Raw genomic sequence first — 24,584 nt, 5'->3', positions numbered from 1 at the left:
GTATGGTCCCTGGGCACCAACATGGTCCCATGTGGCTTACCAGACCCTGGGCATCCAAAGAGCCCTCAGTGGCAACTATAGCCATGGACACCATCACAGTCCCCACCTTAAGCAGAACCACAGACATGGCCATAGGCAGTGACCAGAGTCCATCTGTCTCCATGGCTACAGTTGACAGTATCAGTCTTCCAGTTCAGTATGGCCCCAAGTGCAGCACTCTCCTCAGATACCAATATGGTTCAAAAGCCAGTCAGACACTGATCATTCACATGGTGATAATAGAAATCCTGGGACATCAATTTAGACCCAGTATGCTATAGGACCACAGACCTATACATGGTCCTTTGCAGCAGCCCAGGACTGGAAGAGATCATGACCCTGAGTGACAGTGCAGGCCACTCAGATCAGGATGTCCCTCATGGCACCATGGCCCTCAGATGCCTTCATGATCACAGGTTGCAGCCCAGACCCCAGGTATTTATGTGGCCTTTAGTGGCAACATGGTCCACGGACATCACTACAAACCCTAACTGTAGTACAATAATGGACCCACACATGGCCCTAGGCAGCAACACAGCTTGATGTCATCATTGGTCACTTGGACTGGCATGGCCCCCACAGCAGCATGGCTCTCCAATATCTACATGGACCCAGGTGGCAGCCCAAACCCCTGGCATCAGTACTGTTGTCAATGACCTCAGGAACCACAGTCATCAAAACAGATTGTATAGCAGTGTCATAACCAGACGTGGCCCTTGACCTTAGTCTTAATCCAGAGGATACAATGGCCTCAGATGACAGTCCTGGCCATGCAAATCACCCTGGCCCAGGTGGTTGCACAGTCCTCAGACACAAACAAGGTCAGAGCTTTTGACCCAGGCCTCAGGCATCTGTGTGGTCTCTGGTGGCAACATGGTCCAGGAACATCAACACAATTGCCTTTGGCAGCAGGACTATAGATCTAGACACGGTCTTCAGCAGCAGCCTGGGTCAGGTTGTCACCATGGCCTCAGGAGGTTCTGCAAGCTACTTAGGTTGGCATGCCATGACCCTCAGACACCAGCATGACCACAAGTAATAATCTAGACCATCTCAACCTCCAGCAGTGACAGGAGCCACAGACATCATCATAGGCCCTCTTGGCTGCTCCAGAGTTGAAGACAAAGACCTGTTTCTTGTTCATAGGTCAGGCCCCTATATCTTCCTGGACTCAAGTGGCCCACTGGTCATTTATATCAGCCCATTCTTTATCACACTCACCTCTCTAGAACCACCTCTGTCCCCAGCCCATGAACCATCTTCCACCTCCTCCTCCTGTACTCTCTTAGCACAATGGTGCCTGACCATTCAGAACCAAGGCCCTTGGTTGAATCATAGGTGATGCTTAGTTGAACACTCAATAAAGCTCAGTCTTAAGGGATGATACTGAGCTTTATGCTTTTCCTCTCTCCCATGCCCAGGGCTAGAGACCTCCAGCAGCACTTGGTACCTGATAACACTATGTCAAGGTACCAGGAAGTCTCCTGGTTGGTTGTGACCCCCCACACAGTCCAAAGAATCTGGATAGGGGCTCGACCTGTGTCCTTTGCATATTTAAATACAATATTCTCGTTTTTTTGTCTTTCTGGAACCGGTTTATTTGCATGTTATGATCATGTCCATATATCTTGACATTTTAGTCAAAAATCGAGTGGTTATAACTTCATGAGTTTTGCTCTGGGTCCTCAGTCCTACTCTGTTGATCTACATGTCTGATTTTGTACCAATACTAGCTTTTTGCTACTGTGGCTCTGTAGTATATAAATTAATATTAGGTATGGTAATATTTCCAACAGTTCTTTCTTCTCAGGATTGCTTCAGCTATCTGTGATCTTCTGTGCTTCCATATGAATTTAAAGAATATTTTTCCTATTTCTAAAGGATGGTTCTGGAATTTTGACAGGGACTGTACAAAGCCCATAGGTTTCTTTTAAAAGCATGGTTATTTCATAATATGAATTCTAGTTTCATGAGCATGTAAGCTCTTTGAGCAGTGCATGTATAGTGGTCAGAGGACAACCAGCAGGGGCTGACCCTTCTTCCCACAGTGTCCACATGCAGGTCCTCAGAATCAGAGTTGGATGCTAAACCACTCTGGATCCTAAGCCACTCTGTCATCTCACTAGCTTTTCTTTTCCCTTTTTTATTGCTTTATAAATAATACCATTCAAAATTTTCACCTCCTTCCCTCATCCCTTTTCTCTCCCACTCCCCTCACTCATCCTCCCACCTTCAGTCCTAAGAGAAAGCAGGGTACCCTGCCCTGTGGGAAGTCCAAGGCTCTCCCACTTCCATCCAGGCCTAGGAAGGTGAGCTTCCAAACAGACTAGGATCCAAAAAAGCCAGTACATGCAGTAGAAACAAGTCCCAGAGCTTTTATCATTCGCTTCTCTGTCAACCCCCCCTTATCAGCAACATTCAGAGAGTCCAGTTTGATCACATGCTTGTTTAGTCCCAGTCCAACTGGCCTTGGTGCACTCCCATTAGATCAGTCACAGTGTTTCAGTGGGTAGACGAACCTCTCGCAGTCCTGACATCCTTGCTCATCTTCTCCCTCCTTCTGCTCTTCATCTGGACCTTGGGAGCTCAGTCCAGGGCTCCAGTGTGGGTCTCTGTCTCCATCTACATCCATTTCTGAATGAAGGTTCTATAGTGATATTCAAGATATTCATCAGTTTGGCTATGGGAAAAATATAATATTCTTTAGCATTGATTTTGTTTGTTATTATTTGTCATCTCTGAGTTTTTTGAATTTTATATTGTTTTGATCATTTTTATTTATAACTGTTCTAAATTCTGGTGTGTCATGTCTTGTATCATTTCCAGGATATTTAGTTTTTTGGATTGTATGTAGTTATATATACATACACACATATTTGTTTTATTTATTCATGTAATTATTTCAATACAGGATTTCACTGTATAGCCTTGGCTGTTCTTGACTTCGAACTCAGAGATCTGCCTGCCTCTGCCTCCCAAGTGTTTGGATCAAAGGGGTGAGCCACCACTACTGGAGCATATATTTGTTTCTTTAATAGGAGTTTTTATAAGATGTTTGCATGTTTTGAATATATTCATCTTCTCTCCTAACTCTTCTTATATCCATCTTCTTTATCCATTCATCTTTGTGTCATTTTGTGAAATTATATTATAATACCAACATTTTCCCTTCTTTTTTCTCTCTGCAAACACTCCCATGACCACCTTTTGTGCTTTTTCAAGTATTTTACCTCATTTTCATTGTTATTATGTGCATTTGAATATACATCCATACATATAACCTATTCATTCTATAGAATGTTCTTCATATGTATGGTTTCATGGATGATCTTTTGGTATTAGAAAATGAATTGATATGCTGTTCCCTGGGGAAGGCTATTTCTCCTGTTCTCAGTGTTCTTAGGTTCCCTATAGTTCATTTTGTATGGTTGGTGACTCATGGGCTTCCTCTCTCCATTTTGGCTAGGCTATTGTTGTTCTTAATTGGCTCTTACAATCCTCCTACCATCCTCTTTCACAATGTTCGCTTAGAATTTTGTGTAAGAGTTGTATTGTCGATGGATTCATTGGGACTGAGTTCTTCAACTCTGCATTTTGATTGGATGTATTTGTTCTGTAGTGGTCTCCATCTGTTGAAAGCAGAAATTTCTCTGATGAAGAGTGAGGGCTACATTTGTAAGTATGAGAGCAAATGTTTAGAGTGTAGTCATGGCTTATGTTACCTTGTCAAGTAGTGGTTGGATATTCTCTAACAAGGTAATTTTTAACTATTAATTCATTTGATCTTCTCTCTAAAGTTTCACTAATGATCTACCTGTGTTTTCTCAATATCCTTGGGCATAGTTTAGTTACTTTTATAATTCTTAAAATTTTAAATTTCAATTAAAACACTCTAAGGTTCTTAAAATTATGATTACATATAATTACTTAGAAAAATATATTACTATAAACACTTTCATGTTACACATTTGCTTCAAATTAGAAACAGGTGTGCATCTCTAAACAAAGGATTCTGAAAATATTTTAAATGATTTAAGTAAATGCTTAGAAAAACTGTTTTTAAGAGAAGTTTCTATGTAGAGTAATCTTTTGTTTGTTTTTGTTGCTTCATAGCTTCTGTTTTACTTCATAGGTGTCTCTGTTTTTTAACTACCATCTGCTTGCCAATTCTCTGTTTGGTCACATGAAATTCATAGCCTTCAAAATTTACAGAAAATATTACTCAATGTAGAATAAGACGAGAGACAAAGAAAATCATTCTTACCTATTGGAAGTTAAATTCTTCCAAGAGTCTATATGTTAAATTCTTGGTCTCAGCAGTGACACTTTTAGAAGATAAAGTGTTGCTCAAGACATGAATATCTTTAAGAGATTCTCAAACCATATCAGAAGTGATGGTTCCTAACAATTATCAATTCAACAAGACCTAGATTCACTTAGGAGATGGGCCTATAGACATATCTGAAGAGGAAAATCTTAATTATTTTATTTAGGGGGAAGGTCTGCCCACTATATATGGCACCATTGCATAAGCAGAGGATCCTAGTGTGTATCCAAATCAAGCTAAACATCTGTATACATTAATTCATTGTTCTGTGCTCTGCTCTGTGGGTGTAATGCAACTAGTCCTGTCAAGCACTCACAACTGTGACTTCTTTGCCATAATGAACTGTGACCTATGAGTCAAATAAACCCTTTATCCCTACAGTTGCTTTTTCTTCTATATCATTTCATCTCTTCATCATAGGAAAGCAGTATCAACAACAAAATATTAAGACATAAGGCACTTAGAAACATAATCTTTGCTTCTTCACGTACATTCTGGCTGATGAAGACTACTTTCCTTGCCCATACTCAACCCTTACCAGGGGCTCAAAACATCTCCAAAACAAAGAAAAAATAAACTTCTTGCTTTATAAATGAATTATCTTAGATAGGTTACTGTAGCACCAGAAACACAATTAATATGAGAATTTCTGTAATATGTCTTTACCTATCTTAAAGAGGATAATCTTCTATTTCAGAACCTCAATTTCTTGACAGCTGCTATCGACAATGTTAAAGTAGACAAAATTTGCCCTGGTTACGAACCTCTCATGATTGCCTCTTTCCTGTGTACAGTCACATAGTCATAGAGCATATTGTTATTCAGAACTCATATACCTCTCAGTTCTCCAAATAACTTCTGATACTTATTTGCCCTTGTTAAAAAAAAATCCCTGAGACAAAATTAAGTGAATTTTGGTAAAGAAATATTGGGAATTCTTTGCTCAGTGGTTGCAAAGCCAATTCAACTAGTTTTCCTGGATGCATTTTCCTTCTCTCCTGTGCTCTGTGGGAACAAAATAATGAAGTTTCTAATCAGCAGCATGCAGTTCATGGAATTGGAATGGGCTGGCACCATGTCAAGCTAAGAATGACAGGAAAATAAGCCACTATTTTTCTGTAGAGGTTCCTGGGTTAGAGTTGTGCTTTTCAATTTGAAGAATTAGAGTGAGTTTTGTTTATATTTATTTTAAGGAAACAATACTAATACATGTTCATATTGTAGTTAACTGATGATGGTCACAAAGTTCAGGTCATGGAATTTCAATGGCTTGCTTTTCCTTTTCTGCTTGTATTCTAAATTGTGAGTAGTGACAGCAATGTTGTAATAGACCGCATAAGGGAAGAGACAATAAGTCAGAGAGCTCAAGTCATCCTGTTGTAAATAATTCCAGTCATCCATCCCTATTTCAATTAATAGATACAGCTGATTTCCTATTAGCTGGAGTAGGATACTGAGTGCACATTGAACATTATTAATTGTGGGAAATAGGTGATTTTCAGTGTCAAGTTTTGAAATAAAAGGTTAAAATAATCCACAAAATACTATGATATCAGTAAAAAGACATTTGCTAGTAAGGAATAAAACAGTATTGGTAAGGATAATGAGTCAAACTTTAACAATGATAATATTATTTTCAAAGCTGAAAGCAAAGCATAAAAAAGATTTATATTCCTCACACTTACCTGAATCAGTATATTAATATAGAAGGTATAAGTACAAAACAAGTTCCGAACCCTCAAGTAATTGGTTTCTTACATGCTTGTATAGATTGAATTGCATGATGTGTCCAGCTATGACCATCGTGATTTTTTCAATATGTCTCCCATTTGTCTGGGGTTGCTTCTTTTTAGATTGCTTTTAGGAAGCCCTTATTTTCCTAAGACACATTCTTTTTCATCAGTAGTCTTATCCAACCAAAAGGGACAGTAAATATAGAAACAAGAGTACTCAACAAAACTGAGATGATTTTGAGTGTAGATTTGGATCTGCACATCTCTTCCTGTAAGCTCTGCTGGTGTGTCCGTCTGAACTTATTTCATTTATCTTTTAGACCATGGTTGATTTTGAACCCATTTTCTACTAAATCCAATCTGAGAATAAGATGAAATATCTATATCATTAATAAATCAAATGGATATTCAGTGAAAAAATAGTATTTCTTTACCCTCTTTAACTTGGCAGGTAGGCCAGTTCCTGTGGATTAAAATAAAACAAATAAACATGCAATACAGTATGAGATCATGGAAAATGCTCAACTGGCTAGAAAATATGCAGTTCTTTAATTCAGTTATGACTCAGAGAAAAGTTTTATTAATAATTAGTGAGAATTAGAGGTATAGTTGCATAGAGCGTTTGTCTAGCATTCATCACATGTAAGGAAAAAAAAAGAGAGGGAGATTGGCAACAAGGAGAGAACATGAAGGATGAGGAGAATGAGGAGAGAAGTACGAAAATCTGAAGCAGAATATCAGGTGACATGGGGGACTTGGATCTAATGGTGTTACTGAATTAAAGAATGAGAAGAGGTAGAAGAGAAGCTACAGTACAGACCACAGAGAGGGATACAGAAACCAAAATGATTAGATTTAGAGGACCTTCTTCTGAGCTTGGCCTACATGGTGCTCAGAATAAAACTCAGAACAGTTCCTGTCATTCTTAGGGCTGCTAATGGTGACTACACCATAACATTTGTAATACAACTTTTGAGTATATATCCAAAGGATGCTTAATAATGCCACAAGGACATGCATTCAACTATGTGCATAGCAGCTTTGTTCATCATAGCCAGAATCTGGAAACAATCTAAATGCCCTTCGATGGAAGAATGGATAAGGAAAATGTGATACACACTGGAGTACTACACAGCAGAAAAAATAGCAACATCTTAAATTTTGCAGGAAATTGATGAAGCTAGTAAACATATTGAGTGAGGTAATCCAGACACAGAAAGACAATTATCACATGTACTCACTCACAGGTGGTTTTTAAACACAAAGCAAAGAAAACCAGCCTACAAACCACAATCCCAGAGAACTTAGACAACAATGAGGACACTAAAAGAGACTTACATAGATCTAATCTACCTGGGAAGTAGAAAAAGACAAGATCTCCTGAGTAAATTGGGAGCATGGGGACCTTGGGGGAGGACTGAAGTGGGGAGGGGACAGGCAGGGAGGGGAGCAGAGAAAAATGTAGAGCTCAATAAAAATCAATTATAAACAGAGCAGAACATTTTGTCAGCACTGTGCTTTCAATTGACAAATGATTTTTTCCTAAAGTTTGAAATTTTCAAGTATGTGACAGTCCTATGTGACTTGACTCAATAAAAACTACAGGTTCTGAGCCCCTGCCAAACTTTCCTGTGTTGTCAAAGTTTCATGTATGAAGTTATTATGTTATTATGTAGGGAGAGAACTACTGGAGGTTGCTCCTTCATTTCTCTTGTCATGACTACATGTGTTTTCTGTGCTGTTTTTACTTCACATATTTAACCTATAATTAGCCAAAGCTATGAACGTAACTATATGCTGAATACACAGGGCTGTTTTGTTCAATCCTCACAACATGGAATGATCTTAAAACAGATAATAATGGTTCTAATTTCCTCAATAATGTGAAAGATGATATTAAGTTAGACAAAAGAAGCAGAAAGGTAAGTGTAAAATCTCTGTAAAAGCACAGAAAAATAACAATGCTATTCCTTATCAGTGCTTAATTTCTCAGAAATAGGAACAGCCCAAATATCCTTTATTTGGTCAATAAAGAAGTAGTTGTTTACAGACACAATGCAAGTAACTTACATACATATTCTATATATAAATATAGAAATGCATTTGTATGCAATACATGTAAATTTATATATCTAATTTATGTTGCTTATGTTTATACATATATATGCATTTATATATTTGCACATATGTTTCATATAGATATGCATATATGTTCATTTCTATATGAAATTGAAACCACATATAGCAGTGAAAAGGGCAAACACAAACATTTCAAGGTGAGTACTTTATTCTATTACTAATATAGGTGCTCAAAAATTAGTTTCTTGGTTTTATATATTAGCCTAAAATAAAGTGGATTCTCAGTGTGCTGTTCTATGAATTTTTTCATCTGTCTGATTCTAGAACCACTACAGCAGTCCCAGTGGACCAAAGGTCTTTCACCCTAAAGTTTCCCATATTATTTCTCTGTAGTCATATTTCTTCCTACCCAAGTGCTTCAGGGGCAACCTACCCATCCCGAATCACTGTGAGTATTAATTTTCCAAAAAATCTTTTGTGGGCAGTTGATAGGGCTCGGCAGATGAAGGCACTGGCACCAACAACTTGTGTTGTTTCCCATGGACCAACATGGTAAAAGGAGAAAAAAAACTTTTCAGTTTTTATCTGGCAACCACACACAAACACACATACCACTTACCCAAAATAAATAAATAAATGGAACAAAACTAAATGCATCCCTATACTATATAAGCTTCTGGGATAAGTTTCTTTCACTGAATGTCATATAGATCAGAATGTGGCAACTGTAGCTGTCTATCATAATTCATTTCATTATCAAATCTTTAGAGAATAATGAATTACTTTTATTTTTCAGTATAAAGCTCATATTAATACTTGTGTACAGAATTTTAAGTGACCGTGTGCTTTAATTGTTCTAGAGTAAATAACAAGTAGGATTATTATGTCATATATATGCTTATTTGTAGTTACCAGAAACTGCCAGCTTTTTCCTAGACTTACCATATGATTTGCTAATTTGTCAAATATGATTATCACTTATTACATCCACTGGGTACTATTATTAATATCACAGTTTGGGGATTATTATCACATGCTTTATTTTATCCATCTTTTATGAATACAGAGATGTGCCACAATGATTTCATTTCCATGATGCTAAGGAAATTAACATTCATATGTCCTCTTTAGGGTTATGTCATTTCCAATAATTAGATCCAATATTCATTTAGGGACCTTCATATATTAGCATTGTTGAATAAGAAATTTATATGTTTCATAGAGAAGTCTAGGCAGATATATGGTGATACACAGATTAATGGAGATTGGTTAAATTAATGTGTAAGAGTTAGCCAATAAGAAGCTAGAGCTAATGGGCCAAGCAGTGATTTAATTAATACAGTTTCTGTGTGATTATTTCAGGTCTAAACTAGCTGGGCAACTGGGAACAAACAAGTGGTCCCTCCTTCCAACAGATTTTAACATAATGATAATATAGCATAAACTGATATGCTAATAATTGATAAAAATATAATATAAACTGATATGCCAATAAATTATAATAAAATATAATATAAACTGATATGTTAATAATTGATAATAAAATATAAAATGAAAATATAAACATAATGATCATAATTAATAGAAAGAGTCACTTTATAGAATGGATAAGTAAGACATACCCAGGTGTGGCTGTGGGCTTTTTAAGAGAGGACTATGTTTAAGTGTCTTTATAATAATGACATATAAGGCTTTAGTGGTTTCTGAAGTTGAATCTCAAATGGTTGCTAAGGAACAATTTTTATTTTAGTGAATGAGATCACAAGATATTTCTTGGGAGGCATTGGATGAGATGACAGGTGACAGCTCATACAGATAAAACCTCATGTCAGAAGGTTGCAGGGAAAGTCGAGATGTTTACACTGTCAGCAAAACTTAATAGTTTGGATTAGGAAATTTCCGAAAAATACACTAGAAAGACTATGTCTATATCCAACAACATATGTACTCAAGTTTTAGGTAGTCGAACTGCTATTTTAAGATTTTTATTTCAAGTATTTCTGTATAAAGAGAACACTGTATTGTCTAGATAGTTAACATTCACAGCAACTGGAATTGAGATGCAAGGTTTTAGTTTTGACTATCAGCTGGTAGATTTCACCCTCATCCCAGAGAGGTTCCTTTCTTGTCTCGCATCCCATAGTTTTCCTTGTCTTTTTATACTGCCTCACTCTTCAGATTTGGGTTTTGTTTTTTATCATTTGTTCTGACCTATCTTGCTAGGTGCTGTGGGCCGGCCTCAAAATCATAACCTTCCTGACCTACCTTCCTAATTACTGGGACAAAAAGCATGCAGTAACAAATATGGAGAAGTTGTCAGCATACATCTCAGTGTTTCAGACTTAGGTTAAGGAACAAGGCAGCTACATTCTGTAAGCATTTAGTCAAGGTTACAAGGCCAAGGAAAACAAAAATCTCTACATGTCCCACGTCAGCTCTCAGAGCACCAAGTTCAGGAAAGAAAATCCAAAAGTGTTGACTCATAAACATGTCTGCCAAACAACAGCCTTTGTTTATTTTATTTTATTTTTGTCTTGGATCTTTCCCAACTTGAAACTTCTTGACAGGCCATTTTCTCCCAGTGGGCTTTCCTAGGACTATGTAATTTTGCTTCAGCTATCTACTAATCAGAATTCCCACATATTCAAAAAAATTTGTCTCAACTTCTGGCCTTATTAACGTGAGTGGACTAAATGAGCCTATTTCCAGATTAGAAAACCCATCACCTCCGAACACTACTCGGCAACTTACTATGTCTTACTTTCTGTGCTACGGGGCCTGTGTTTTTTACATCCCAATAAACCTCGCTTCCTTGTCTTTCTACTGTCCTCACTCAACCTTTCTCATACCTGTGATACAAGAAACTCAATTGCAAGTCAAAAAACTTGATTCAATGAAATTTTAATTTTTGTGAATCTCAATTTTGTTATCATTAATAATTTTCTAATTAGAATTTATGATTTATTTGCACCAAATATTTCCATAAATTCTGGTCATAAAAGTTTTTTTATAGCTTTCTTTTGGATGTTTCGTGTTTTATTTAAGATTTATTTTCTGTTTATAGAAAATATGGAGTTTAATTTGAAGCCTAATGTTCTGCATATAAATATCCAGTAGAGCCTATGACATATTAAGAAGAAATGTGTTTCCTCCCTCAATTGTCTCTGCATGTTTTGGTGATCAACAGTTCAAGAGTGTTTGTTTTTTACTAGGTGGGAGACATTTTCTTCAGTGATGAAGCTGCAGGTAATAATGTCATGCTCCTGCAAATCCCTTACCCAGGATCCTGTCACGTGGGTCACCACCAGTCACTTTTAAGTCTCTACTATCAATGTCCTTTCTGCAGAATGTCTTTTTCATTTTAAAATTTGGTTAGCTCAATGTTTTATTGTGATTTCTTGTTTGCTTGAGACAAGGTAAAACATATGTATTACATATGGATCGTATGTAATTTATACATGCAAGATATATGTGTGCCATAGCAAAACCAATTATTGTACATAATTACATATAATAATAAAAATAAAATTTTAAATATGTGATGATACTCATACCAGTCTATTTCTGAACATACCATTATGTTGTATTTTATTGGTCTCTATTTATGTTTTTATCAATGGCTTGTTTTCTTAGTTATTGGTAATTTTCTTTGGAATAGCACTGTATTATCATTATAGTACTGTTTGTCTTTCAAAATAGTTTAAATATTCAATTTAATTTTTATTTAATATTAAGTTTATATTAGGTTATGAACAACAATTAAAATGGGAAAATAGAATAGGCTTTATACCAAATATTTAAGGAATAATAATGAAGAATTATTAGTCACTGGAAATATGTAAATTAATAACACAAGGAGAGCTACTTGAAACACCAGAATGGGTAGAAAAAGGGAGAACTAATAAGTAGAAGAGAGATTATTTAAACCCCTGGTGCTCTCCTACACTTCTAATGGAAAATTAAATGGTTGAATCACCTTGTAAGCCACCTTATTAATTTATGCAAAAGTCAAATACAAACTTCCCAGATAATCCAGCCCTTCCACTCTCAGGTATGCACACAAGGAGAATTAAAAGACATGTTTTCCCAAAGAATGGGAGTAAGACATTCATACCCACATCATGTCTATTTTCTGATAGTATAGAATAATCAAAACATAATATCTGGTGAATAAACAAAACATGGTAAATATATCTAAGTGTTGTTTGTCAATATAAGAAATAAATCACTGTTGGTTATAACTTGAATCATACCTAGAAAACATTATTCTAGGTAAAAATAATATATGTATGTGTATATATATAAGCATACATTAATATAACCATATATATGAATATAAAAATATATTCCTAGTTTATTGTATGTGTCTTTGTCCTAAGCTTGTCAGTGAACATATTTGTTTGTGTTCTTGCTCATCAATACATATATGGAGGAAAGAGATAAATACTGGGTATTGTTTTGTATAGCTCTCCACTTTATTTTTTGGAGATGGTTGCTCACTGACCTGGAGCTTACTGAATGTCTAGGCTAGCTTATTGTTCTGAACAGAGAATGTGCCATTGATTCTACCATAAGGTATTGAATTTTGACCTTAGGGATTATCTGGCAGGGTAACCCTAACAATTATCTGGCAGGGTAAATCTTAAGGGGTCTACCCATGGACAAAGATCTACAGGCAACTAAAAATGCTGCATGTGGGAGAAATAGTCTTCCTGATAAATGGGCACTTTCATTTATTATTCAGTATCAAGGAACGAGACTTAAAATCATATACAGACAAGTAACAATAAAGGAACCGAGCAGCTTGTATTTATATACTTAGGAATATATTGTTTTCTTATCAGATAAAGACATACTTTGTCATATGAATCTATCTATCTATCTATCTATCTATCTATCTATCTATCTATACAGACATATATACTTAGTTAAAAAATGAGGTCACAATTTCAAGAGGGAGCAAGTATGTAAGTACATGGGAAAGAATGGGAAGAGAAAAGAGAAAGAAAAAGAAAGAATGTAATTATATTTTAATTTAAAAAAATAAAATCAACTTAGATTTAACCAATGTTATTGTGGGAGTCCCCTCTGTGTGTTGTTTATATTGGTTAATGAATAAAGAAACTGCCTTGGCATAGTAGAGCAGAACATAGGTTAGTGGAGAAGATAGAACTGAATTCTAGGAGGAAAAAAAAACAGAGTCAGAGAGACATCATGGATCCTGGGAATTTTACCTGGTAAGCCACTGCCATGTGACAAAACACAGATTAATAGAAATGGGTTAAATTAAGATGTAAGAATTAGCCAATAAGAACTTAGAACTAATGGGACAGGCAGTTATTTAATTAATACAGATTCTGTGTGGTTATTTTGGGGCTAAGCTAGCTGAGTGGCCAGGATGAACAAGCAGCCCTTCCTTGCAACACAATATCATCCTTTTTTAAAAGAATATATTATCTTTTACAAATCATTCACAACATATGTTAAACCTCTAATTTGGCCTCATCTATTTCTAGTTTGGAACAATACTTTACCTGCAGAGAAATTTCCACGTTAAATTCATTCTTGTCTAAAATAATCTCCCCCTTTCTAGTTCTTCCACTTTTATTCGTAGATTTTTAGAGTTATATGGTACTCAGGCTTGGTAACTTTGAAACTCTATTTCTCAAAAGCTTATATAAAATCAAAAATATTTCTCAAACATGCTTACCTTTGTATCTTATTATGCCTTGTTTGGTAGATCTCCTTTTTCTTAAGGGAAACTGAGAAGTAGTAGATCTGGGGAAGAGGGCACGTGAAGAGGGAATTGGGAGAAGAAGAAGGAGGGGAAACTGCAGTAGCATTTTTTTATATGAGGGAAGAATAAATAAAAAGTACTTACACATTCACACATGTACCAAGATTCATGAATTGACCATATATTTTATTATTTGGTTATCTTCAACAATTTTAGAGACAGAAAAGTTTTTTCGTGCATAAAAATTTCCATGATCTTCAAGGTTGCTTCTTTGTTTAGTGCATAACAATCCTCATTGGATCAAGTACTTACTATTGGAGGAAATATACAACCCAATGATCTAAAATTCAATTATTTTTAAAACCTTGGAATATTTATAAGCTGTATTATCATAATTACTAACTATAAGACCATCTGGAATACCAAATGGCAGTTTTAAAAATATGTTTCCTATACCTACCTTTGAGTTATATACTGAAGGAGTGGTAGGGAAAAGTGGTAAACACTGAAAAATTAACTAGTTAAATTTCTGCAAACAACAACAGCAAAAATATTAGCAAAATGTTCTGTTTTTCTGAAGAATATAGAAGAAATAATATTTGAATAATCAGCTCAGTTTGAAGCTATGGGCCACTGAACAAACCATAGAAGGAGCTCCAGGAAGAATTCAACAATATCTGCCTGAGAAGACAGCCAGCATTCCATGGTGGGGCACAAGAAACCCATGCTGGTACACAGGACTGGTATAGGAGGCCTTCTGTCTATGTGTTACTTTCATTGGTCAAATAAAGAAACTGCCTTGGCTTTTTGAAAGGGCAGAATTTAGATAGGTGGAGTAGACAGAACAGAATGCTGGGAGTAAGAAAGCAGGGTCAGGCAGACACCATGGCTCTCCCCTCCAAGGCAGACACCACTGGTCTCCTCTCTGAGATAGACATAGGATAGACTCATCCCAGTAAACTACAGTCACGTGGTAATATGCAGATTATTAGAAATGAGTTAATTAAGATGTGAGAGCTAGCAAAGAAGAGGCTAGATATAATGGGCCAGGCAGTACTTAAATGAATACAGTTTCCATGTAATTATTTTGGGTAAAGCTAGCCGGCAGTCGGGCGGTGGGAAGTGGCCTGCTGCTACTCTTTTTACAACACAGGACTACACTGGACCAGCTGAACTATCAAGTGAAAGTAGATCTTCCCTATGTCCCCACTCTTAGGTATCAAGAAATATTGGTGGAAAAATGCAGCTCTTCCTTCAATGAGAAGATTAAACAATTCATTGTGGAGTCAAATGTGATAGACAATATTTGTTATAAGGTAATAGTTTTGTAAACTTTTGTCTGCTAGAAACACGACACAGTAAGTTAAAAATCTGTCAAAAATTTAAGATGGTATCTATCTTAGGTTTTCTGCCCCTGTAAAGAGAGGCTATGCCCATGGCAACTGTTAGAAAGAAAAACATTTAACTGAGGTGGTGGTTTAGAGTTTCAGAGGTTTAGTCCATTATCATCATGGTAGAGAGCATGGCTGCAGGCAGGTAGACATGGTGCTGAATGAAGAGCAGCTGCTACATTTAAATAAGAAGGCAACAGAAAGTGGATTGTGACACTGGGAAGTAAGTATCTTGAGCGTAGGAAACCTCAAAGCCCAGCCCCACATTGACGCACTTTCTCCAGAAAGGTCACACCTACTCCAACAAAACCATACTTTCTAATAGTGTCACTCCCTAAGAGTTTCTGGGGGCTATTCAAACTACCACATTCCACTCAGTGACACCCATAATGCTTCAAATACTATCGTAATGCAAAATTCATTTAGTCCAACTTCACATGTCTCTCTAGTCTATCATAGCCTTTTTAAACAATGTTTACTTGATTCTGTAGTCTCTGTTTGTTTACCTAGATTTTCCATACCCAGCCGGCCCTCGGTTTGTGTTTTCTTCATTGCCTCCATTTCAGTTTTCAATTCTTGAACTGTTTCCATTACCTGTTTGATTGTTTAAAAGCCCAAAGTTCAAAGTCTCTTCTGAGATTCCTACAATCTCTTAAATGCAATTACCTACAAAGTTCAAAATCAAAGAGTAGATTATATACTTCCAAAATGCAATGGGACAGGAAATGCATCACCATTCCAAAGCATAGGGAAGGGAACATAGTGAGGAAACACTGAGCCAAAAAAAAAAAAAAAGAATGAAAACCAACTAGGCATTAGATCAGTCCCCTTATATCAGTGGGTGATGGCGCCCATCGCAGTCCTGATTTCTTTTTTCATTTTCTTCATCCTTCTGCTCCTCATTTGGACCGTGGAGGGCTCCGTCCGGTGCTCCAATATGGGTCTCCGTCTGTATCACCATCCAACGTCGGATGAAGGTTTCCTCTGCTCTTGCCTTCTTTGTTCACGTTCTTCTTCCTTCTGCCTCTCCTTTGGACCTAGGGAGCTAGGTCCAGTGTTTCGACGTGGGTCTCCGCCTCCATCTCCCTCCATCGCCAGATGAGGGTTCTATGGTGATATGCAAAATGTTCATCTGTATGGTTGTGGGCCAAGGCCGGTTCAGGCACTCTCTCCTCTAGAGTTCACCAAGGCCAGCTGGACTGGAACTGAACGAGCACGTGATCTAACCAGATTCTCTGAATGTGGCCGGATTCTCTGGATGTGGCTGGCCCGGAGTCTTTCTGAAAAGCCATTGACAATGACACTGGGACTTGTTTCCTCTGCATATACTGGTTTTTTGGGATCCAGTCTGTTTGGATACTCACCTTCCTGGACCTGGAGGGAGGGGGGAGGAACTTGAACTTCCCACAGGGCAGGACACCCTGACTGCTCTAGGGGATGGGGAGGGAGGAGGAGAGGGAGTGGGGGGAGTGGGAGTGTGTTGGGAGGAGGGGCGGAAATGGAAACTTTTATAATTTAATAAACATTAAAAAAAAAGAAAACCAACTAGGCAAACTCAAAACTCTATATCTCCTTGTTTGATGTCAAAATTCTCTCAAACAGACAGCTCTGTTTAGCTTTGATGACTGCAACACACTTCTCCCTCTTGGGTGGTTTTTGCTCCTTACTAGCAGCTCTGCTCAACAGGTTTCCCAGGGCTCTGGCATCTCTCACGTCTTGGGGTCTCCAAGGCAATCCAGCTTTCAACTTCAAAGCTTCACAGGATGCCTTCTTTAGTCCTCCATTCAGGGACACCTCTGACACAAGCTTGCCATTGGTGGCTTTCTATAGGAGCAGAGGCAAATTACATAACCTGTTTCTTCTATCCTCAACTCTACAGGTAGAACCATGTGTCCAAAGCAGCCAAGTTCTGCTGATTGCTGTGACTGGAACATTGCCCCCTAGTTCAATGACATCTTCACCAGTTTTCTGATTTTTTATGGTTGCCTTTTCTGCCTAAACTTGGCTTTTCTTGAACTTGCTGGATAAACCAAGCAGGCCTCAAATTCAGAGAGCCTCTGCCTTCTCAGTGCTGGGACTAAAGGTGTGTACCTCCGCATCCAGCTCTAAATTTTTCAATTTCTTTTCACCAGTTGAAATTTAGCTGGGTGGATTCTGGCCCTGAGGCCACCACTCCCTTTTCTCAATTTCTTAGTCTATTTAACTCTTTGAATATAAGATTTAGCTCTATTCCACATCCTAGTGCTCTTTTTCTCAAGTTGTACATTTGGTATTTTTATTTGCCCGGTTTTCTCCTTTTAATTATAAATCTTCTTTAGAGTTACCACTAATAACCACAGGACAGAATCTGTTTTGAGATTTCCCCTGCTAACAGGATTGATCCTACTCATACTGTGTATGTCCAGGAGGCCAAGGAAAATGTCACAGAGGATAAGCGATTAGCTCAACAAAGGAAACAGTGACGCAAATTAGCTAGTGACAAATGACTCATTACCTAGGACACAAGGACATGCAAGGGAGAGATTGAAGAATGCAAGTTAATGACACCTGTGTTTTATACTGGCAAGGTTAGCATTGTAATTTTCTTTATTGTTATTTTAATTGGCAGATAATATTGAATGCTTTTATAGTGCACACAAAAATGTTTCAAAATGGGTATATATTGTACAATGGCTAAATCAAGCCAACTTACATATTAAAATACTTATTCAGCAATTTTCAATTATATAAAGATGATTGTTAGCTCTAGTAATTCTATTATGCAGTAATCTCTTAAATTTATTCATGCTGGACAGTCTTATATTAGCACAGCCTAGCCTTAAACTCCAATTGATCTATGTTAGCCTGTAGAGTGCTAGGTTCACAAGAGTTTAGAACCATACCCAGCTGCTGGTGAAAAAAGTTTATTCTTTTTGTCCTGAATGTGCCCACTACCAGAATCCACCATGTTACTCTCAATTTCTATAAAATCAACTGTTAGAATGTGATCCTGGAAGTGATATTACCTAGGGAGAGCGAATCAACTGTCTGAGTCTTATTACATATGAAAGATTGTTAGGTGGTACACTGATGTTCAGAAAGTGATGGGCTTTCCTCCTTCTCAAAGACTGAACAGGGTCTCAGACATATATGGCATCCTTTAATTTTATGCCATGATCACCAAAGTACTTACAGGCTTAGGGGCTGGGGGGTTATTTTGGCTTGTGGTTTCACTTTTTGGTGTCACATTAACGAACTCACTCCCTGGGCCAATGCTGCCAGCACTTCTGTACTTCCAACTGCTAATTTTGCCATTTCAAATCCCATGCTTTCATCTTTGGGAATTTTTAAATTGAATTTTGAATGTGGTGTGAAGAAATGATCTGATATAATTACTTTTCCTATCAATATACAATTTATATGCTATTATTCTTTTAAGAGTCTAGTCATTGTACATCGTGTATTCTTAGAATTGTTGTTGAAAATCAATTGGCCAGAAGTGTATGCACTTTTGAACTCAATTCTGTTTTAATGGTCTGTTTCTGGTTTTAACGTTAGTATTATATTCTATTGAATATTTGTATTTTTTACTACTCACTTTTAAAACAATGTTTGAAAGATAACATATTATGATAAGTCATTATTGACTTTTTATGCCTAACATTTTAAAACACATTCACAGAAAACAGTCCACACATGCTTATAGCAACTGTACTGTGGGTTGCTAGAATCTGCAAACTCAAACATCCTTCAGCAGACAAAACTATGCTTGGGTAACTTCACAAGACAGAACGTTACAGACAAAAAAGATGAAAACTTTAACATACATATCCAGATTAGATGAGTCTTAAAGGCATTGCACTGACTAGTGGATTAAAGTCAGTATTTTAGAAGGTGACAATGGTTTACAGTTGTTTAAATATTTCTTCTTTCAATTTAATAGTTTTTATTCAACTAAGATTTCATTTTATATACATTAACATATTTTAGATGATATACATCATTCACATTTTAATTTACAGAATTATATCTAAGTCATGTGTACCCTCAGTATGCACACTTTATATGCTGTCTTGTGTTTGTGTCATCTCTGGATGATATTCATCAGTCACTCTTCTTATCTGCTAACCTATGTTCTTAGTTATTTCTTTCAATTTCTGGAACCTGACATTCTTCTGGTCAGGTTCCAGAAATACCAAAAATACATTTGGGTATTTGGTTGAGTTTGGTTTGGTTATATCTCTAAAAGCCTCCCATATCTTCTTACACATAATTATTATATTTTAAACCACTTGTCATATGCAGACATTCTTATTGTGATGTTTTATACATATGACTTACTTGACAACTTTTAAGAACAGTTCTAACTCCTAATTATGTAGCGCAAGACCAATAGATTGATGTGTTAGTTGGCAGCTGGACACACTAGATGTAACTTTAATTTCAATAAGATATATTTCAGCAGAAAATTTGTTTGTAATTAGATATCTAAAAGCTACTAATGGTGAGTCATAGGAATTAAAAAAGAAATGGTTTTGTTTACTTAGTTGGTATTTAGGGCCTTGGTGAGCAACATCTAATCATGAAATATGTTTGGAACAATGACCAGTGATAGGCCTTCAATATCTAGCATAGGCTACTGACAGAGTGCTTGTGTCTATTACTCCTCTCTTCATATGGACAGGAAATCCACTGTCAAATTGCCTTAGTGCTTTCATTAAATTGTTCTTGTAATTGTGTGTGTGTGTGTGTGTGTGTTTGTATACTCTATATACCTGTATATACTCATGTGTATGAATGTGTATGGATATGCTACTGCCTTTGTATGAAGGTCAGAGGACACCCTTAGGTGTCAATCTTTTTCTTTTACTGTATGAAGTACTGTCTTGTTTTTGTTTCTCTGCTGTAGAGGCTAGGATAGCTGGCCTATAAGTTTCGGGGCTCTTCCTTCCCTACCTCCCATATCCCAATAGGAGTCCTATGCATCCAGCATTTACATGAGTTGTAAAGATTCAAACTCATGTCCTCATGCTTGCAAGGCATGCATTCTTCTCCATCTCCCTAGTCCCTCTCTCATAGTCATAAGGTAGATATCATTAGTGCATCCAATGAGAAAGTTTAGAGGGTAGAAGTACTTACCACGCAAACTTGGAACCCTGGGTTCAATTCATAAAACCCATATGAAAGTAGAAAGAATCAATGCCACGAGCAAAGACGGCAAGATCAGAGAGAACCTTCATCCCACGATGAATGGCGATACAGATGGAGACCCACATTGGAGCACCGGACTGAGCCTCCCAAGGTCCAAATGAGGAGCAGAAGGAGGAAGAAAATGAAAAAGGAAATAAGGACTGCGAGGGATGTGATCACCCACTGATACAAGGGGACAAATCTAATGAGAGTTTACCAAGGCCAGTTGGACGGGGACTGAATGAGGACACAATCCAACCAGATTCTCTGAATGTGGCCGGATTCTCTGAATGTGGCTGGCCGGAGTCTTTCTGAAAAGCCATTGACAATGGCACTGGGACTTGTTTCCTCTGCATATACTGGATTTTGCGGATCCAGTCCGTCTGGACACTCACCTTCCTGGACCTGGAGGGAGGGGGGAGGAACTTGAACTTCCCACTGGGCAGGAATCCCTGACTGCTCTTAGGGATGGAGAGGGAGGAGGAGAGGGAGTGGGGAGAGTAGGAGGGTGGTGGGAAGAGGGGCGGAAATGGAAACTTTTATAATTTAATAAAATTACAAAAAAAAAAAAAGAAACTGTTCTCCGATGTTCCCATATATGCTATGGTCCTTGTATTCATGTATATACACACATACCCAACATAACCCAAAGAACAATAAAATTAAAAAAAATATATTATCTACTTGAGAAAACCTTATGTTGAAATAAATCATGTACAGTGGCTTGGTATCTAGTAGACAAGGAATTAAATATGAGATTCCCAAGGAAAACTGAACCTATGTTTTGCTAGCAAGGTCAATTGACTATCAGGTTGTCCCTTTGTGGATAAATATCCTTCAAGTTCAAATAAATTGTCTCTACTGTGTCAGAAATCCAGTCACTAGTTACTTTCTTAGTCACCATACATGTAAATTTTCAGTTTCAAAAGATTCCAAATTTATCATAAAGTTACCTACATTGTCATTTTGGTACCTCTGTGTTTTCTTTCCTAGATGGTTATGGCAAAATCAATAGTCTGAAGGGGAAGTCTAGTCAACTCTTATTTAGAAGCTAAAAGGATCATCTTATTATATGAATATTTCATTTACCTCATATATATTCATAAGAAATTTCTAAGAGTCCAAACCTGGAACTTTTTTTTTTCTCACCTTGGACCAGTCCATGTCAATCCCTCTTTGAAGTGATTGCTTGGCAAATAAACTTTAACTTACACTATTTGTGTCTCCCGAATAAATTCTTTCTTTCAAAAGAGGCAATAATAAAGAGACTACCAGTAACAGTTTGTTAGACCAACGGCAGGGAAAGATGGTCACAACAACAGACAGGACCTTCCACTTTTTGTTGGTCCTTACTCATTTCTTAGAATTTTGAACGTTTTTCAAGGGACAGGGTGCTTTAGTGTTCAAATATTCCCAAGGAGAAAATGATGGTTTTTTTTTTTTCCCCCTCAAGACACTGCGGGAAATAAGGACAAACTGTCTTGTGCCTTTCTCAGGTCTGATCTCAGTTTTCTGCCTATAACTTATCTCACTAAGATCAAAGTCATCTTGACCTCCTCTTCCCAGAAAACTTCATGGCTCCCATTAATGTTGGACATGCAGAGCATATGAATGGATTTCTGAAAGTACAGATCTCTGAGTGTCATGTGTATGAGTGTTCATTTTTTTCTGTCGAATTAATTATTGTTACTGAGGCTTAGAAACAAAGGGAGAGCATTTTAAAGTGTTGTTATTGATGTAGTATTAAAATGAGGCTATACAATCTTCTGCTCACATTTCTAAACAAATAATTGATTTTTAGTCACAGGATATTTTCAGCACATTTATTCTTTGAAAAGAATCAGGAAAATATGTTCTTTTGTTAATTCAGAAAGTTCCTTCCATTTCTCTGGCGCCTCGAGTATATTAAGAAAATTCTAAATTTGTGTATTTCCTTTTCAGTTCAGAGAATATTGGTTCTTGCATTCACTGACAGTGTGTCATGTGTTAACCACAGGATGAACTTGCTCATTTGCTTGTTTCCCAGACATGGCTGAGACAAAGTTAGAAGTAGTCTGATAATTTTAACTTGACATGGAGGTTTGTACTTGCTGTTCTAGTATTTACAAAGAGCTTTATCATCATAGGTATTGTTTTTCTTGTGCTGATGTCATTAAACAGTACTTACTCATCTGATGGTCTTAGATGATGGACAGTGTCATCCTTCTAGTGTCTAGGGTGATCTCTAGTCTCTTGCCTAGATGTAATATGGTCTACTAAATGAAACTTGAGCATAGCAATGTGTGTCAGCACAAGGTCATGGCACTTTGCTATGCATTTAAGAGTCTTTACCTCTGTCTTATTAATAAGTAGCTTTTCAGATGTTGCTATCTTTAAAACTTGGAGTCCATAGTTAGGAAATATAAGCTAACCTCATGTGTTAAGAACCTTTCATATTATTTCCTGAATTAGTCTATTATGCCTCATATGAAAACTATGGTACACAAAAGATATTACCTCAAGCAATATTTCAGACTTAAAAAGATACTAGAATACTTAGGATTCCTGAAATTAACGTAGAAATCCCATAAATAGCTTCAAGAAACTACCCTTAAAAACTGAAGTACAGTAGCACATTCCTTTGCTAAAATTTGTGAAAATAATCTTTTAAAAATATTTAGTAAAAGTGAAGATAAAATGGAATTTAAACAGCAACTTAAGAAAACTACAAGAGATTTTGCACTCAGGAACAGGCTCAGTTCTCTTTCATATCTTGCAAAAGAAATATCTGTAAAGCAAAACTGATAAATTTGTCTATATTGACATTCATTCTATTTATTATCATTGGAATCTTTATTGTTCCTCATGAATTTCTCTGAAATGTACTGAAAATTAAAAAAATAAAATAAAATTGAACCACTAGGAGTGATGCAGTTGGAAACGTTGCCATCGATAAATCATCATCCCTTGAAGTTTAATTGAGTTTTCAAAAATATTTCAGCATCCATCAATAAGTTATAAAATAAATGTGAAAAATCATCTTCCAGATTTCTCAGAATTACTATAAACTAAGCACATTGGAGAAAACGTGATTTTAAAAAAAAATCTCACTTCATCAAAATAGCAGAGTAGCAGAAGAGATTTCTCAGTCATTTAAAGTTACCATTGTCAACATTTTTCTCCTTCTTATGTTTATTTCTAAATATTATGTGTGTAGTTAAGCTTTGTTTTATTTTATATTCCTTTCCTTTCTTATATCTTTACTTCTCTCTATCTGTGGAAGCCATAGGGTTATATAGTGCTTATTTGGATATATATAAATCTTACTCCTTGATGAAAGTGTTCATTATACCTAAGTGTTTTCTCGTGACAGATTTAGGATTTTCTAAGTACAGAATCATGTTTCCTGCAAGGAGAACTGGTTTGATTTCTTTATTTCTCCTACTTGATCCCCTGCTGTTTCTTTACTTTGCTTTATCGTTCCTGCTAAGACTTCAAGCACTCTGTTGAATAAAAGTGGAAATAATGGCTACCTTCATTTCAAGCATTCATAGTGATAGTTTCCTCCTTTTTCTACCCTCTATTCTATCTTTCTTTGTCAGTCTCTTTTCTCTGGATCCCTGTCTGCTTGCCTTTGCTCACAGGGGAGTTGTAGTGTCTGGAGCCCTGGCTGCTTGCTCTTTTCAGGAATGTCAAGTGTGTGTCTCTATCTTCCTCTGCTGCTCTATCACCCATTTATGATTTACAATGCTCTTCCACAATAGATTGTTTTCTGTTATTCTGGTTCTTTGAATTTACCACACAGCACAGAGGCAGCTTATATTTCCTAATGACTACAAGTGATGTTAGATGAAAATATCCTTGATAAATTCCCTCAAGTCAAGAATCAATGAACCATCAATATCTTTCCAAGAATAATAGACAACTGCAATGTTTTTATTCAGCTATTTAGTAAGAAGAATCTTATCTCACAAAGTTGTGACAGAAATCATTTGATACTATATAGATTCATCCTATAACTAGAACCTAGACAAACAGGAGCTTGATAGTAGCATTTGAAAAAGTAGCACACACAATCGATGAAAAAGCTGATAATTTTTGTGATTTGTGGGAGAGAGTTGTAAGGAAAT

General features: G+C 36.7%; 1 pseudogene; it reads left to right on the top strand.

Moving 5' to 3' along the window:
• Positions 1 to 336: 336 nt before the first annotated feature.
• Positions 337 to 24,584, top strand: part of LOC125401173 (methionine aminopeptidase 2 pseudogene) — a 28,167-nt pseudogene continuing 3,919 nt past the window's right edge.

The sequence above is a fragment of the Myodes glareolus genome, chromosome 8 (genome assembly GCF_982192425.1).
Source record: "Myodes glareolus chromosome 8, mMyoGla1.1, whole genome shotgun sequence".
Classification (NCBI taxonomy): Eukaryota; Metazoa; Chordata; class Mammalia; order Rodentia; family Cricetidae; genus Myodes; species Myodes glareolus.
The sequence above is the reverse complement of the archived record's forward strand: the minus strand, read 5'-3'. Positions and strand labels throughout refer to the sequence as shown.